The sequence below is a fragment of the Lissotriton helveticus genome, chromosome 4_1 (assembly GCF_964261635.1).
Source record: "Lissotriton helveticus chromosome 4_1, aLisHel1.1, whole genome shotgun sequence".
Taxonomy (NCBI): domain Eukaryota; kingdom Metazoa; phylum Chordata; class Amphibia; order Caudata; family Salamandridae; genus Lissotriton; species Lissotriton helveticus.
Window position 1 is genome coordinate 1,176,484,870 of NC_136063.1, and position 17,270 is coordinate 1,176,502,139.

Here is a 17,270-nt window from a genome sequence, read left to right on the forward strand (position 1 = left end):
CATGCCAGGGAGCATTTGCCCGACAGCAAGGGTGCCATGGTCATTAGCGCCGCCGGGGCGGGGGGAAGCATGCGCAACAGGGTGCATGGGAAATGCCGAGGCGGCTGGGGGGGCAAGGGACAGAGCTGAGGCAGGGGGCGGGGTTAACACAGTATCCGACTGAGCGCTACTAGCCGCCAGAGCAGCGACTGCAGAGGGGATAATGCTCAAAGCGCTGCTGGTGCTAGCCCCACCCTGGTCCGAGAGCCCCCCCCCACACTTGTGCCACCAATGCATCGACTGAGGCCAAGGGAGCTGGCGGTGGTGCCACCGACCCAGCCCCAGGCGACCCCGCAGCTGCTCCCACCGGCAGGGTGGACGCTCGAAGGCCCGCTCTGACCTCTGACATAAAATCAGTGAGGGTGTTCGTGAGCTTACCCAGATCCTCCCGAGTGGCAAAGTCCGCAGGAGGAGTAACTGCCGGCGGGATCTGGGGTGCCCCGCCCGCTGTCGGGGGGGAAGTGGGCGCGTGCACAATTACGTTCCTGGTCGGCTCGGGCGCACGGCTTTTGGGGACCGGGGCCGCGGGAAAGTCCTTCACTGTGGGCTTCTTCAGTCTCTTGGGCCTAGTGGCCCCAGTCTCCTCTATTATCTCTAGTTCAGGTGCTGGAGGCGATGGGCCGACCCCGGAAACCCTGGGATTGTTGGCATTCAAAAGTTCACTTGCCCAAGCAACCCCATTAGTCTATATCAACTCCAAAACTGCTCTCAGCTGCGCATCCTGCGAAGGTCCTAGCCCGGAGTCATCGACTTGTGACGTCTGGGAGAAGAGCGGGGGGGATCCCTGGCTGTTCATTCCGAACTTGGGCTCTTTCCCAGCAAAAGAAAGTGACTGTGAGCTAACCAAGGACAGGTGAGTGGCCGCAGCGCCACACAATGCGACGTAGCCCCAGCCAGCCCTTGCTGAACTGGGGGGGGGGGACCAGAAAAATCAAAAGACATGGCTGGGAAAAGGAACAGCGAGTATCAAACCCAGATCATATGACAGGGTGGCGGTGTTAGGTTGATTCTGATGCTCGGACCAACTCCACCCCTATCCACAACTGCCTATTGGTAGCATTGCCGGTCTGTACGCCCCACACCAACCCTTCCTGCAGACCTCAGGTAACCCAGAGCACACGATACATACCTCTGAGAATAGCTCCTGGTGCCCGGAGAGGGGTAAAGGGGCGAGCAGCAAGCATGAAGTGAAACGATGTGGGCACGAATCGGTCTGCAAGGCAAAACAAAGCGTGAGAAAATGCCCCCTGGAGGGCTGGAGACCGTGGAACAATATGGTTACGCAGTCACGCGAACCCACAGGTCTGCACAAGCGTGGACGCCAGCCTGTGCATATAACAGCTGCCTAAGCAGTGATGAGCAAGAGGACAGTGATGGAATAAATACAGATCATGTGACTGGGCGGAAGTGTTTGCTAGATTCAGATGCTTCGACCATCCCCGCACCCTTCAACGACACCCCTTTTTGTACCACCGCCGCCATGTAAACCGCACACAGACCCATCCTGCTGACCTCAGATAACCCTGAACTCACCATACATATCTCAGAAGGATAGGTCCTGGTGCCGTGGGGGGGAGGCGAGCGGAAGGTGCACGGCCAGACGATGCGGGTACGAATCGGTCTGAAAAGCAAATGTGTGTATGAGAAGATTTCATGGCTAGGCCTGAGCCCCCCACTGACATGCGGCGCCAGCCTGGGTATACCCCCGTTGACACGCATTGAAGACAATGCAAACTGCCTAGTGCCAGGCTCGCTCCACAGGACTTATCCACGTAAATAGACGAGGTGCATCATCCCAGATTTGCCGTAGAATGAACACGATTGCGAAAGGAATGGTGCACTGCCCTTGTGCAACACCAACATGTCCCAATGAATGAAATCTTTCCCTAACAAACTTCAACTTCAAGTGCCATATACCCATGTACAATGTTGTCACTATAATTGATAAACACCCCTTCCTCAGTTGCCGCCTACTTGCTAACTGAATAAGCCGAAACAATGAGCTGTGACCTTGCTGTGCCTAGGACAGACTTCGTGCTTCCCACTCCTTATACACACTAGTACTACCACGTGCCCAAGGCAACATTGTTTTGTGTGTAAAACATAATGTTCATAGCGGCCAGATACTCTGAGGCTGCTTCAGAGTCTAGAAGTGTGGTTGGGAATGGGAAGAAAATATAATGTTTAAACAAGCTCCCACGGATGGAACCATCAGTCATTTCAGGAGGTTACCAACTTTGTGTGCTGTTTTATATCATGCAACTCGACCCAGAGTATAGGAGCACTAACGCTGTGCAAACGTTGCATTACAGGCGACACGTTCATTTTAGGCAAAGGGAAAATAAGTGATTTGCCCAGAATCACCGGATCTTCGAGCCTCCCGCCAGACTCGCACCTGATTCCCCCGCTTCAAGGTTATCCACTCTGGCCGTTAACCATATACACTTAAACATACAGCAGTGCGTAGTAAGCATAACGCCAGTATCTTTAGCTCTGAACATATATACACATTTGCGAACAGATTTACTATGTTAACATGCAGTGCGCATCTCAAAAGATTGCTTTACCCAGTTCCGAGACTATGTTGAAGTCACCGGTGAGCCAACAAGCCCCTCTGTGATCAGCTAACTCACTGATCGCATACCAACTGCTGTACGTCCCACGGAGCCCTCACCGCCTGCTGCAAACTGCCGACAAGTGGGGGAGGGGGGAAACACCAAACGCAGTGCACCTGAAAGCCACGCCACTGACGGGACAATACCCCTAGGGGTCAAGCTTGGCTCCGCGCACACATGGGGCTTGGCCGCACACGGTGGCCAGGCCGCGCCTGCTACCACACACCGTGCGCCCCGCTCTCGGTCGCTGCACCCCCAATCCCCTCCTGCAGGGCTAGGCAGGGAGGGGAGCCGGCAGGGCAAAACGGGGGAGAGGAACTGCAACGTTGTCCTCGTTACGCTGAACGAGCCCCCAGAGCTCGCGAGGGTGCGGGCGTGCCTGGATAAGAACACCCACCGCAGACAAGCCCCACCCGGCACGTAGGTCCGGAAAACGTCCTGGACTGGTGGCACGCAAGCAGCATCCACAGAAGCCCCCAACCCGTGACCACGCGGGCATACAGCACAGGCGATCGGCCGGACAGGGGAGACGGTGGTGCCGAGCCCCCGGGGGTGAGGCCGGCCCGGGGCCCGGGCAGAAGCCTGGCCGGCGGGCCGGGGAACACCTGGCACCCCCTTCCCCCAAGTGCCCACACGCGGAATGAAGCCAGGACAGTGGGGACCCAGTGCATGGACGCTCACTGCACGGAGCTGGGCACAGGCTGCCCGTCTATCCCCGTGGCCACGAGATTGTCTGGAAGGGGTCAAGGCCGATTCTGCACCCCCGCCTCCACAGCGGCCCGTCGCTACGCGGGCCGCGTAGCCTGTCTCGACCTCCGAATGGAGGGAGTAGGCGGAGGGGGGGAACACTCACCTCAAAGTCCAAAAAAGAGAGTCCCGTGGCCCGACGCGCGACGTCCGGAGCGGCAAAGAGGCTTTCAAAATGGCGAGGGGGTGATATATACCCCTCGCCTTGTTTGCCGCCCAGGACGCACGTCACCGGCCCGCCCACCCTCCAGCCGGGCACCACCTGCCCGGGGAGGAGTGGATGACCAGCGTAGGGGAGGAGCGGGGGAAGCCCTCTGCGACTACAAGGCCACCCTACTGATGGCCACAGGGTGGCCTCGGGCAGCTGCAGAGTCTCCAGCGGCCCTCTGGCATACGGGGTCACCACTCCGGCCTTCATGCTGCAGTCACACTAGCATCACATGGATGGTCAGCAGCCCATGCTGGCATACATCTTTGACAAGCTGCTTCAGCACACGGGCAATGGCCTGATCGGTGCAGGGACAGGTTCCTCCTGCCATAGGCTTCAATCAGGGTCATACTTGTTAATTCGGCAGCGAGTAACGGCCTGATCGGTGCAGAGACAGATTTCTCCCGTCCCAATCCATAGGCAATCAGCGGCAGTCCCTCCCGGCATACAGGTCACCCAGTTAGTTCCGCACACGAGCAACAGCCCAATCAGTGTGTGGAGTGAGTTTCTCCCTCTGCTCTCCTGTAACTCACTTCATGGCGGCCCCTCCTTGCATACGGGGTTGCCAATGAAGTCCAACACAGGCCATGGCTCGTGTAATGTCCAGGCCTGGTGGATACACGCAGCGCTGAGGTTAGGCCTCTGGCTTATGTCGCAGCAGGAAAGACACGCTTAGATATTCGACACACAAACTCTCTAAGGGGCAGATTTACAATTACTGGCGCATCCCTGCATATCGGCAGGGATGCGCCAGTAATTGTGCGCCGCTGCTCCGCCACCCATGATGCAACGCATTTACAATGCAAAAACAACAATTGATGGACAGAATGCAGAACAATGTCATACATTCACCCCAGTACAGAGATCTTGGCCTAAATCCATCGTTTATTTGCACTCCACACCACCCCAGTTCAGACATGGCCATATGCAAATCAGCCTTGGCCCTGTGCCTCATGGGAACAGTCCAGCCCGAACTGCCAACCTAGTTTTGCATTTACAATGCGGCGCACCATGGGGCAAAAACGGCACAGATGCGTCACGCATCTGTGCCATAAAAACGGCGCAATGCTGGAGTTGCAACGCAGCTCCAGCAATGATCAGGGGGTCCCTATGTGCACAATGCTGCGTCAATCATTACGCCTGCTTCAAGCAGGGGCAGGGTTTTGATGCAGCATGGGCCCAAAAGTGACTGAGTGAAATCTTGCAGATTTCACTCAGCCACTTTTGAGGGGCGTTCCTGCGCCGGAACGCCTCCCCCTGCGATGGTACGCCTCTTCTGGCGCAGGGCTTTACAACGTGACGCATCTGGGAGATGCGTCACGTTGTAAATACCCCGCACCATGGTGCATCTTTTGCGCCGCCAATGCGTCACAAAGGTGACACAACGGCGGAGTAAAAGCGGCGCAAGGGGCTTGTAAATCTGCCCCTTAGTCTTTTTCTGGGGGCAGGATTCAGCCAAAGACCATACCTCTGGCTCCGGGAGTTGTTCTCCACCCCTGTCCCTGCAGAGGCACCTTCAGACGATGGTGAGCTTGCACTGGGGTTCATCTGTTCAACACCAGCCGGTGTTTCTCCTTCTGGACGCATTGGTGCTATACTTTGATTGCTTCGTGGGGTGCTCAGTTGTGCCATTTCTTCTCCCCATTCTCCCACTCCAGTTTCTTCATCCGCCTCTGTGAGTCTGACTCCCACCATCTTAATCCAGGACACGTTCCTCATGATCACTCGGATCCAGTGCGTAGCCAACACCATGGTTCCTTGCACATTGATGACCTCCCACACTTCTGTCTCATACGGGGTGCGATACTTCTATCCCGGGTACCGGTCTTTCACAATAACCTGGTCTCCAACTTGTATGTCCCCCATTTGCGCCCGGCGCGCTTGACTTGCCTTGTCTTTGGTGGCTCGTCTTCTAGCTTGGGCAGCAGCTTGATCCAGCCCAGATGGACTCCAGGACGTATCAGCAGGAATGCTGTCCCGAGGCACTTTTCGGAATAACAGGTGCGCCGAGGCTCACTGCGTTGTACAATGCTGTGTCTGGCAGTATGCACTCAAGAATTGCCCTTTTCAATGCCAATTCTGAGAGCCCTGTTCAGAGTCCGCATAAAACGCTCTACCTCCCCGCTCGCCTGCGGTCACTGTGGCGTAATCTTGCGTTGTCGAATGGCACGGGATGTCAGGTATTCCTAGAATTATTTCCCTTGGAAGGGTGGCCCGTTATCAGACATGATTTCCTCCAAAAGTCCCATAATTGCGAAAACACGGTTGAGCGTGGCTTTGACCTAGGGAAATGCCGTTGACAACACCGCCTCTACTACATGGAATTTTGAGTGGGAGTCTACGAGGACCAGGATGCTCTGTCCGTTGGGAACGACCCAAAATCAATGCTGACTTGAGTCTACGGCTCAGGGCATGGCACTTTGGTGATGACCGGAGGTGGCACCTGGTCACATCCGGTGATGTTGCACGAGTGGCATGTGCGAATGGCTTCCTCGATCTTGGTGTCTATACTGGGGAACCAAACCTTGTTTCTGAGACGGGCTTTAGTTTTCGCTATCCCTTGATGCCCTTGATGCGCCAGGCAGACCACTCTCCAAGGCTCCTGGGGATCACCAGGCTGGTACCGTGCAGGACAATCCCATGAAGTCCCACACTAAGCTCGCTTCGGGCCCTCCATAGCTGTTGATGGAACAGTCTTTCCTCTTCTTCCAGGGCACACACTCCATCGAGAAAGTGTCGCCAGCTCCGGTCCACCAACGTTGCTTTGACTTTGGACAGACTCTCGTCAGTCTCAGCAGCTCTCCCAATGTCTTCGAGTGTGAGCGCGTTTGGGCAGGCTTCTTCAGAGATCATCGGGACAAACTCCTCTTGTTGGATTTGGGGTTCTCTAGTTGCCAGAGGTAGGTATCTTTGACAAATAGGGACCCTTGCGTCAGTCAGGATAAGGGGGTACACTCCTAAAACAACCCCTGCTCACCCCCTCGGTAGCTTGGCATGAGCAGGCAGGCTTATCTCAGAGGCAGTGTGTAAAGCATTTGTGAACACATATAGTAACCCAGTGACAATACTGCAGATGGACACCACCCAGGTTGTATATTAAAAATAAGTATTTTTATATAGACTTATCACAAGGCCCACGGGAGACGCGTGCAGTGTCTAAACACAGCCGCGGTTTACCATTGATTTTCTAAAGAGAACGAACAAGTTACAAAGTTACAGTTTAAGGGTACTTCTAGGTGAACTATGATGGAACCCTTTTAGACTAGGACACTTCGAGAGTCAAGACCCATGGGAACACCGGGGTACTCGTGTTACCTCACCCAAGGAAGCCGGGTGCATAGGTGACTTTTGGTGTCAGGTTTCGTCGTTGATTCCAATGGAGAGCTGCGGAGAAGTGCTGCAGGCGACCAGAGGAAAAGTGTCCGGGTGGATCCAAGGGTGGATCGGAGATGTGAAGAACCTGAAAGCAGAGCAGACAGAGTCTCGGCCACTAGCCAGTGACCAGGATGGCGACAGGAACATGCCAGCCAATGTCGGGTGATTTCAGGTGAGAAGGTGAAGCTTGTCTCTTCAGCCATGAGGACCAGGAGGCATCAACGACAACCAGGAGTTGGATTTGAGCTGTCCCACAAAGGATCTAGTTGACTACGGTGTCGGTATCTGGATTGGACCCAACAAGCCTTGGCAAACTCAATCCAAGCAAGATGTTGAGATGGGCTCCGGTGCAGACCAGCAAGGTCTGAGGAACTCCTCCTTTAAGGAGGAGTGGAAGCAAGCCTGGAGCAATCAGGAAAGCAAAGTAAATCAAGGATTGGTCTTATTGTGGCCTCACAAGCCAACGGACTAGAAACCGCGAAGACGCATCAAGCTGAAATGCACAAAGCAGGCCCACGGGTCACTCGTGGAGTGTGGGCCTCTGAGCTTCGGTGCAAAAAGTGCTCGGGCTGGGGCTACAAGCACCCCAGCGCACAACTTCGGGATACCTCGGGAAGTAGGTGCAGGTTGCAAAATGCAGGATGTCCAGGAGTTCCTGTCCCACGTCTCTCGTGTCCGCCATAGGTCTCAGCTTTGCTGGGAGCGCAGATCAGCATCAGGGATGTCTGGAAGTCCATGTCTTGTGTCGTAGATTCTTCGGGATGTGGCGGGAGCCTCAAAAATGCAGACGGGCAAAGATGCAGTTGGTGCCTGTTTGAACAGGGTGGTCACTCCTTGACCACAAGGGAGATTTCTTCTGTCTTCCAGTCGATATGGAATGTCGAAGGTCCAAGATATATGTTGCAGAGTTTCGTCCAGGGTAATCTAAAGTCCTAGGGACTGGGGTTCTATACTTATAGTAAGTTTAGGGGTTGGACTAACTCTAAGGTCCCTCCTATGGGAGGACCTGGGGAGGGGGTGGTTACACCCCTTCCCCTTTGTCCAGTTTCACACCAGAGCTGGGGCTGAGTGCCCCAGCAACCGGTTTGAACTGGGAAATGCATGGAGCACATTGTGTGCCCCAGGCAGTGTCTGAAAAGCATTCACTGAATGCAACCCTCCCTGCCCCAATACAATAAAGCCTGTCTGGGGAGGTGCTAGCACCTCCCTGGACAGGAAACCTATTGTCCAGGCCTCCCCTGGCAGAGTTTCGTCCAGCAGCAGGAGGGCAGACTAGTGTCCGTGGCAGCAGCATCCATTTTGTGATGCTGGGGCTCTGTTTAACTTTAACCGGGTTTAACAGTAACTCCATGTCTTCTCCCTCTAGAAGGGTGGAATGCTACCCCCGCCACTAGAATTGGCAGGGGGTAGTATTCCAAAGAGTTTGACACCTTACATGACATGTTTTGATAAAGCCAAACCAAAGTTAGCATTAACTGCGAGGATTATAATGCACTTAAGAGTATATAGTATGGCTATATATTATAGAATTGCTATAAGGAGATGGTTCCGAAAGCTGCAGAGGGGCTCAGCTCATGCTAGGGCACCCTCTCACATAAAACCCAGCACTCTGCTTCCAGGATTGTCAAGGCCTGCCATAGGAGTGACTTATAGGTTACTATGTGTCTATATATAAGGTAGATATAGATATAATATATCTAAGCAAGAGGTGATTACACCACCTTACCCAGGCTGTAAGTACAGACCTGTGGTGTAAGTTTGGAAGGCTAACCAGGGGTGGCCAATACATGCTGCAGCTCCTGGTAGGCCTAGGGTGCACCTATGCCCTGGGTACCTAAGGTACCATATACAGGGGCTCAAAAGGGTGACCCAGTAACCAATCTGGTATGTACCTAAAGTATATGGTATCAATTTAGAGAGAGTACAGCTAGGCTGTGGGACTGATTAGCAGGGCCACAGCCATACTAAAGTTGAAAAACCAGTGAAACACAGCAAAAAGTGGGCGTAACCATAGGAAGCAGACCCTACTCTCCTACAACCAGCATAAACAGACTCTGTAACAGTACCTCTACTCATTGCAGCGGCATGGGCCTGTGAGCCGGATGTGACAATCATCGTGGTTGCGCTGCAAGATGGAAGCGGTGCAGGGCGCGGTGTCTTCTCGATGTGATGCAGGCAGCGGCTCGGTGATGTCGTCAGGACGGCGTCGGTGAGACCAAGGCGTGCGGTGCAGGGCGAGACGGTGCTCGATGCGATGCCGGCAGGTTGCTTTGCAGCGACAGAGAGGGTTGCGGGAGCTGGCGTCGGTCGGCCCAGATGCGTTGTGGAACGAGGCAGTGCGTCGTGAAACTTACGAGCAGGGCGCCAGCCACGATGCGGTCTCGGGAATCGAAGTCAGCAGCAGTGATAGCGTCGGTCAGACCAGTTCGGTTTGGTGAAGCAAGGCGGTACGCAGTGCGGTGCCCACAGGTCAATGTGCAAGCAGCGGCTTGGTGGCGGCTGCGGCGTCGGACATCGTCATCGGTGAGACCAGGGTTGCGGTGCGAGATGCGGACGGTGCTTTTGGGCGGTGCCATGGGACACAGAGCCAGTCGTTGGAGTCGGTCGCAGCTCCCTTTCTCTGTGGCTACTGGAACAGCGTTTCCAGAAGCGGTACCCAGAGGTTGGTGAAATCTAATGTAAACGTAAATGTAAATGTAGTATACTTGTAAAGCGCACAGCTGCCCCAGCAACGGGGCGTCCCGGCGCTGTATAACTCTGGGGAACCCGTCCTGGCTTTCCCTGTGGGATGGTCCCTGCTGGGAGTCCCCAAGGTGGAGCCAGGCATCCCCGGAATTGGTGGGGCCGTTGTGGAGATTAGGCAAGCTAATGCCCAGAGTTGCCGAGTGTGATCCCTGATTAGAGTAAGCACCGAAGCGAGAATTATCGAGTCCGCTGACCAAGGTCCACGACCCTGCCGCGTCGGGAATCGAACCCTGGTCCCGGGCCGACTTCTGCTCTCGGGTCTGCTGCCTCTAACCAGTGAGCCACACTACTCCGAGCCCTGAGACTTCGGTCAGGAGGCAAGTTTTGTCTCAAGCCCTTGGAGATCCTTCACAAGTTGAATGAAAGTAGCACAAAAGTCCTTTCTCCTCTCTTTGGCAATCAGGCAACCACTGCAGGCCTATCCCTCATGCTTAGGGATAGTCTCTCCTCAGTCTCTCTGGTTCCTCTCCTCAGCAAAGGTTTCTTCTTGTTTCCAAAAAGTGATCTAAAGTTCTGGGGTCTGGGTCCCCTTTTTTATACATAGTTTCCCTTTGTTCTCTGAAGGCAGAGATGCCTTTGCCTAGTCCAAACCAGTTCTGGTCAGTCCTGGAGCACTCTGTTTACATGACTCCTTCTTTCCTTTCACAGTGCAGGGCAGGGCCATCAGACGCACCACAGGAGGTGGAGCCAGCATTGTGGAGGGAAGGCACAGCCCTATTGAGGTCCCAGATGCAACTCCTCCCACCCATTTACATGCAGATCTCTCTATTCAGACCTGTGCTGACTCACCCTGTCTCCTAGAATTCCCCAGCCCCTGTCACTCAAACTCCAGACAAGGAATACACAACCTAGCAGAGGCAGACTTGGATGGTTAGATAAGAAAATACCTACTTTCTAAAAGTGGTATTTTCGAACACAGAATGTAAAAACCAACTTCAATAAACAATGTATTTTATCTTTCTGAGTTCAGGCATACTAAACTCGAATTTCTACCTAGTTCCCTGAGTCAGTTAGCATTATAAGATGTTGTAACCAAACTGCCCATTCTGGCCTATGGGGAACCAGGTAGCCTTGCAATAGTGAAAAACTAAAATGGCTGTAATTCACTATTAGGACATAGGTCCTACCCTTTACCTACAATGCACCCTGCCATTGGGCCTACCATAGGGGTGACTAATATGCAGAAAAGAGAAGGTTTAGGGACTGGCAAGTGGGTGCACTTTCCCAGTCAACATAGCAGTATCAGACTGCCCACAGGCTCTGCAATGGCAGACCCGTGACACACTTTACAGGCTGCTTCTGTGGGTGGCACAACCAGTGCTGCAAGCCCACCAGCAGCATTTGGTTTATAAGCCATGGGCACACTCAGTGCACTGTACTAGGGTCTGACAAGTCAACCAAACCAGCCAATCATGGAGTCACTAATCCATACATACATTTACAATAGGAAGAGCATATGCACTTTAGCACTGATCAGCAGTGGTAAAGTGCCCAGAGTCATAAAACCAACAAAAACAGGTCAGACAAAATACAGCAAGAAGGCAAAAAGTTCAGGGATGGCCCTGCAAAAAGGGCCAAGTCCAACACCTCCGTCTTGTCCCCATCAGCAAGTCATTCATTTACAACAGACTGGGCAGGGTTACGTGACAGAAAGTCAGCCGGGTTGTTGACCCCGGGCCAAAAGAGAACTTCAAATCGGTAGGCTTGCAGTTGTACTGCCCATCTCTCGATCTTTGGGGGAGCCAATCTGGAGGTGCCTGCGAAGAGGGGAATGAGAGGCTTATGGTCCGTGACCACACAAAACTCCTGCCCTTAAAGATAGAGGTGAAAATGCTGGCATGCCCACTTGATGGCCAGGGCTTCACTCTCTATCTGGGCATACCGCATCTCTGTTCCTGTCAAAGCTCTGTTTACGTAAGCAATCAGGACCCATTCTTTCGCCTTCGTCTCTTGCATGAGGACAGCTCCCAGCCCCACGGGGCTAGCGTCTTCTTTCGCGGTCCACGCCCACTGTTGTCCTGATTTCGTAAGGTTCCGGAGAGGTTCTGAGAAGGACACCAGATTTGGAATAAATCGGCCACAATATGTGGCCATGCCCATGAAACTGCGGACTTCTGTGGGCGATGTGCGTCTCAGGGCACCGCGTGTGGCTGCCGATTTCTTCGTGTCAGCCTGGTGGCCATCGGAAGAGAAGATGTAACCGCAGAACTCTACAGACTCCTTGTAGAATGAGCACTTGGCACGGTGGAGGGTCAGTCCGTTTTCCGCAAGCTGTTGAAGGATGTCCCTGAGGTGTAAGTGGTGTTTTCGAGAACACCAGATGTCATCACTCAAGTTGATAACCCCTTGCAGTCCATTGAGCGTTTCCCTTATAGCATATTGAAACACTTTCGCGGTGGAGGACACCCCAAAGCTCAGCCTCTTATATCGCCGTAGACCCACATGAGTGGAGAAAGCCGTGATATTCCTGCTGTCTGGATGGAGTTCTAGCTGGTGGTAGCCAGTGTTAAGGTCAAGTTGTGTGAACCACTTGACCCAGTTGAGGTCTGCCATAATGTCATCCATGGTGGGCGTGAGATGTCGTACCCGCTTCACGGCTTTCTTTGGGAGGCACATGTCAGCCCATAACTGGATGACTCCAGGCTGCTTTGGCTTGGGGGCTACGACCAAAGGTGACACCCACAAGGTGGGGCCCAACATCTTCTCTATTACACCAAGCTGCTCCAGCTTCTGCAACTCTTCCTCCACTTGGGGGCGTAGGTGAAACGGCACCCTCCTGTGCCTCAGAGCTGTAGGCTTGACTGTTGTATCAATGTGAAGCTTGAACATCTTTCCTTTCAAGCACCCCAGCCCCTCAAATAGCGTAGGAAACTCTCTGAGGATGTCTTGAGCGTGCAGGTCATGTACCTCATTGGTGAAAAAGACCAACTCCAGGTCTTCTGCCGTGTGGCAGCTGAGGATTGTCCTTCGCTTTCCCTCGGTGACATGAAACCACGTGCGGAGGTGGTGTCCTTCGCTGGCTACTTCAACTTCTATGACTCCATGCAGGGGGAGTGGCTCTGACCCGCCATAGGTGTATATCTTCGCCCTGGACGGTGCGATTGGAGGTCGCGGAGACAGCCGTTCGTATTGATCACTGCCCATGACGTTCACTGATGCACCAGTGTCTATGAGTGCTTTGACGGGGGACCCTGCCACTGTGATGGTGCACATGGGTGGCGGTCGACGCCTCGGACCCTCTCGACTCACAAACGACACTATGAAGACGTCATCGTCGTCTGCACCTAACCCATAGCATGGCGGGGTGTCATCCACTTGTTCCAGCAGGTCTTCTAGCGTCAGTTGTCTAACTGCCGTTGGCGGCCCACGCTGTCCCGTGGTGCTTGTTCTCGCTCTCCCTCCACGACACACTTTCCTGAAGTGATTGAGCTTTCCGCACTGGGAGCAGGTCTTCCCTCGTGCAAAACATCGACCGGACGGCGGATGATCCAGACCGCAGTTGCCACACGTACTCTTCTACGGTGGCCTCCCATCTCCCCTTGGTGTCACAGTTCATCTTTGAATGGCGTCAACCCTCTCCTCTTTTATCACGGGAGGTCGAGATGTTCCTGATTGCGTTGAGGGTCGGTTAAGGGCCGCTTCCATATAGTTCGCCTGGGCGTTGGACAATTCATGGGACCTTGCGAGAACTAGGATCTCATCCAAAGTGATGCCTGGTTGCTTGAGTATCAGGTGGCGCAGAGTCACCAAACGGCACCCTTGTATGACTTGCGCCCTGATCTCTTGCCTCTGGTCGTATAGTGTACAGGAGCTCGCCAACTTTCTCAGGCAGGCGTAGAAGATGTCTATGGTCTCGGCCTCCCCTGTCTTGCTTGGCGAAGCTTAAATTCAAGGCCGCCTTCGCCTCCTCGTAGTTGTCACCAGCCCCCGTGTTAGGTAGAGTCTCGAACAGATCATACAGTTTTCCTCCCCGTAGCACATAAGGCGCAACCTCTTCACCCTACCATCTGTTTCTCTCCTGCCTACAAAATAGTGGTCCAGGCGACCAATCTATGACTTCCATTTTGCTGCCACCATGGCCGGATCCGCCAGTTCACTGAACGGGGTTAGGGGGGCCGCTAAAGCATGTCCTGGTTGTGGTGGTGCGTGCACAGTGCTTGCAGTGGGACCTGCGGTTGTGGCGCGGAGCACCAGCCCCATCCGGGTTGGGGACACTCATGCCTGTCCAAAGAGATGCCTCCGGGTGTGAATAGTACCAGACCAGGTGTGTAGGGGCGCAGCTGCGGGCAGGGTATGGCTGGTGCACTTCTGTCAGATACCTTCTCGGTGCAGCCCCACTTCACTGCGTGATGGCCAATGCACAGTCTTGGTGGCCTGTGCACTGCAATCGCCGAGCAGTAGAACCTGGGTAGCAGGCAACTCTTGAAATGTGGCCCTACTTGCCGCTTGCTGCTGCCGGTGCTTGATGGGCTGCACCTGCAGCCCTTGCAGGTGCCAGTGCTGGTTTGTCTGACAAGGCGCGTCAACGCCCTACTGCTGCTTGATTGGCCGGACGAGCGCGAGGGTGTAGACGCGCCCGCTCCTCTTCCCTCGCCGGCCGCAGGCTTGACCATGTGTCAGTGGGAGCACTGCTCACAATCGGATTAAGCACACACTGGCTGAGACAGCAGGCTCGACCACGTGCACATGGGAGCACTGTGCTCGGCTGCGGCGGGTGTGCGCTAGGTCTCACCTCAGAAACGCGGCTCCAGACCCGGTTCGGCCAACTCCTCTCGCTCCTGCCTTGGACCACGAGACTGTTCACGGCTCCTGGCAACGCCACAGTGCGGGATGGGCACCTGCTGAGGCAGCACGCGCCAGGCTCCTCCGTCCTGACAGCGCGGAGTGGGCACCCGCTGAGGAAGCACGCACCGTGCTCCTCCGTCCAGACCTCAGGATATCGCTGGAATCCACAATGTCAGCCTCGCACTGTGCTCCACAGCACCAGGGGAGGCAGGCTGAGCAGGTGAGGCTTGGCAGAGGTGTAGGTGGGACCCGCACTGAAGTTCTAAAAAATATACCATAGAGCTATACTTACCAATAGCCCATATACCTTATTTACCAAGAATAGGTCAGCCGGCAATGGAGAAGGTTCAATAGTTTATTTTGCAAAAACGCCCTATATAGGGGAGCCTCCCTCTCGCCACAGCTCTCAAAGGTGTGCAGATGAGACTGCTGGATTACATTCAAAACAGTGCATATATACTTTCGGCATATCTCATAGAAACCCCGTACATGAAAAAGTACCAGTTCATGAGAAACCAAATGGAAAACCCATATAAGGCACAACTGATTGATTCGAAACTCAGCTCAAGTTATTCCGGGGATAGGTCAGTAAAGGTGCCTCCCTTTCATTCTGGTGCACGGGAGTACAGGCATCGCGCCTGCAAGAATGTGCTCATCCTACAAGAAAGACAGATGCGACCTTGAGTTCCCCATGTTAGAATCAATGGTCTGTTCATAGCCGACCTTTCAGGCTCTTCTCTCAGCAGCATGTCACGTGTTTTCCTAACTAACGAAAGAAGCCCCGGGAAATGAAACCAAGATGGTGTTTGTTCAGTTCAGGCCAGATTCTTAGGATATACATGGGTTGAGTGTATTTACAAGGGAGTTCTATCAAAGTAGCAGTGATATATTGGATACATTACGACAACATTATATAGTATCGACTTTATATTCCTTCAGACCGCCCTTTTGGCGTGATTTAGCCAATATATAATATAACAGGTCTCCTAATCTAAGAACACACCTTCATCAATTTGCATGAGGTCGGTAACCTCCTTTTGCACTAACTGCTTCTCAATTTTCGCCTGTCGTGAAACAGTCAATGAGGAAGTGAGCTTGGTAGCACAATAGGAGCAGCATGCTGGACCACTATGAAGGCACAGACAACAAACAAATACCACTCCAAGTGCTCCAGCCAGAATCATGAAAATTTTCCAGCCCCAAGTGGAGAGGAGGTCCCAGAACCACCCGGTCAAAGACCAAGTACCAGTGTCCGCATGGACTTCTGCAGCTAAGCGATGTAATTTCTTAATGGTCAGATGTATGGTTGGAGCAGAATCTGGAATTTATACACAGTAGGAGCTGCCGATCACGTGGCATGCTCCTCCTCGATCAGCTAGGATGACGTCAAGCACCATCCGATTTTAAAGCGATACAAGCCTCGTAGCCTGTAGCTCTACAGTTAGGTTAGTCAAAATCCCAGTAGTGATTTGAACTACATTTTCCACCAGTCTAGAGAGATGTCTAACATCCCTGCTAGTGAAAATAGGACCCCAGATAGGAAAGAGGCCCTTTGCTATATCTACAAACTGCTGAGAAGCAGTATCAGGTCTGATCAGTGCCTTCAGTATCAATACTTCTGCTAACTCGGTAAGGATCTGAACTTCGTTTAGTCAGCTGGTGTGTCTTGTGATAATTAGAAGGAGCTATATACACCAGGGGATAAAGGAAGGACAGGTAACATCGCCCTACCCAACCTCTGGGGAGCCATGTATAAGCATTCTCACCGCATACAAAATACACATTAGGTGGAGTTATTAAAGGTGGGGTGCTGTTGGAATGCAAAGTGTAGGTGAAATTACATCTACTATCTCCTACTTTAACATGACCTTGTCCTTGTATACAAAAAGAAGCAGTACTATTCAGGATAGGAACTGGCATTGCCTTATCATCAGTAACATTACGATCCTGGAAATGCTGAAAATATTGCGTGGAGTTAAATTGTTCAAAATCTAACATTTCTTCTTTTAGCCAAGTAGCATTTTCATAAGTGGTATACATATTCATACAGGCATCTGGATCTAAAGATCCCTCCCCTTGGTTCCCCTGAACATCAAATCCCTGATGTTGTTCTATATAGTTTAAAACAGCTTCATAATCTTTTTCAGTGTATCTTTTGGGATCGGCTACATAATGCAAATACATGAGAAATAGTAACTGAAACCAGGCTTCACAGCTCGCTAAGTGTGATAATGGCAAAGAAATGAATAAATCATGGCGATGCATTACAGATGGCAAAAGGCCACATACCCAACAGTTTGTCTTATTCGTAGTGCTATGAGCTTCATGCAACATTTCTATGAACACATTTTTAGCATAGGTTTCTCGATGTCACTCTTTGTGGGGAGGCAAGGTATAAAAGAAATGCTCGGGTGGGGCTGTGGTGGTACCTAATACCTTATGCGTAGGGTATTGAAATTCCAAATACATAAACAAGCTCATTAATATTATCATAATTACTGTGATAGTTATTACAAAGGCTATCTTTACTCTGGTAGCCCAACCGGAAAACATGGGAACATTTTCGAGAAAAGATCTGGGAGCAAGAGGTCTCTCGTCTTCAAGGGCAAATCGGGTAAAGGGATACATTCTAACTAAAAGTCCAAACTAAACTCGGGAAAAGGGTGCAAGCCAACTGCCAGAGGGTTTCTTCTCCCTGTGTCCGTCTAGAGCCTCACAGGCAGGCTCTTATTATTCATCCACAGAAACAATCTTCA